This window comes from Sinocyclocheilus rhinocerous, unplaced genomic scaffold (assembly GCF_001515625.1).
Source record: "Sinocyclocheilus rhinocerous isolate Xijiao unplaced genomic scaffold, SAMN03320098_v1.1 scaffold2, whole genome shotgun sequence".
In the NCBI taxonomy this organism is placed as follows: Eukaryota; Metazoa; Chordata; class Actinopteri; order Cypriniformes; family Cyprinidae; genus Sinocyclocheilus; species Sinocyclocheilus rhinocerous.
In genome coordinates, this window is record NW_015655572.1 from 1,000,702 (window position 1) to 1,001,889 (window position 1,188).

Genomic DNA, 1,188 nt, shown 5'->3' on the forward strand with positions numbered 1-1,188 from the left:
TATATATATATATTTATTAAGACATGAAAACATGAGAGTTCAACTAGATGACACTTGCCGACTAGGTTGTGCTAAGAAATTTAACAAAGCTGTTTAAAAGATATCAGTTAACTAGCTTTAGCAGCACAAAATACTTAAATTGGAACGAAGCTAAAAACTAAATGAACTGAAACACTGGAAAAAAAACTAATACTATATAACACAAACTAAAAACTTTAATAATGCAGAATGCATACTTATGGGTACATGCAGGTTTATAGAGATGAATGGGAAAGCGAACTGATGGCTTTCTCCTGGTTTTATAGACCTCCTTTATTAACCTTATCAGCCTGGCTCTTGAATATTAATTAGATGTGCTATTGTTCGGCCATTTGTCCTAGCTGATTTGCTGAAAGGCAAGGTGCTCACCATTAGTAGAATTAACGCTCACACCTTCAGTCCACTACTAATGCTACCGCGCGGGTCTTTAGTCTGAAACTGAAATACAAGAAAAACCCAAATTCTGAATTCAAAACATTAATTACCTTAGTGAGTGACATGAAATCTGCATACTTTCAGGGGGTACATGCAGGTTTATAAAGATGAATGGAAATGCAGACAGAAAGCTTTCTCCAGGTTTTACAGACCTCCTTTATCAGCTTGGCTCATGAACATTAATTAGACGTGCTATTGTTCGGCCATTAGTCCTAGCTGATTTGCTGGAAGGCAAGGTGCTCACCATTAGTAGGATTAACTCTTGCATGTTCAGTCTGCTGCTGATGTTACCAGCTGATCTTCAGCTTGGTCTTAAAATTGCAGTTTGACTGGCCAATTACACTGTAGCAAAACAACACCAAAAATATGACAATTATTTGCCAGAAAAGTGAGTGTCATGTCAGCTAAATTGATGCAAAATGATAAAAAACACAGAGAAGAATAGCTGAGTTCTCCATGTAAAAAGTAGACATGCCACCTCAACATAGTTCATGTGCTTAAAGCCTGATTACCTATTCAAGTCAGCATCACCTTGCCCAATCAGGCGAGACTGTGCTCTGATGATGAGATTGGCTCAAAAACACATGTAGACACACACACTTAGACAAAAGTCTTCAAGTTTCTCATTGCACGCCCCTCTCTGTCTGTGATTGCACGTGGCAGATGCACCAGCCTGCCTCTTCACTGACAATGAAAATTAGTTTAAAACGAGAG

The 1,188-nt window shown here is 38.3% G+C and overlaps 1 long non-coding RNA gene across 1 annotated transcript in view; it reads right to left on the minus strand.

Annotated features, from left to right (window-relative positions):
- Window positions 1-612, minus strand: part of LOC107718542 (uncharacterized) — a 16,802-nt gene extending 16,190 nt beyond the window's left edge. Inside the window, exon 1 of the long non-coding RNA XR_001637429.1 lies at window positions 525-612. This is a non-coding gene — a long non-coding RNA (uncharacterized LOC107718542). The remainder of the gene's footprint in view (window positions 1-524) is intronic.
- Between the last annotated feature and the right edge of the window lie 576 nt (window positions 613-1,188).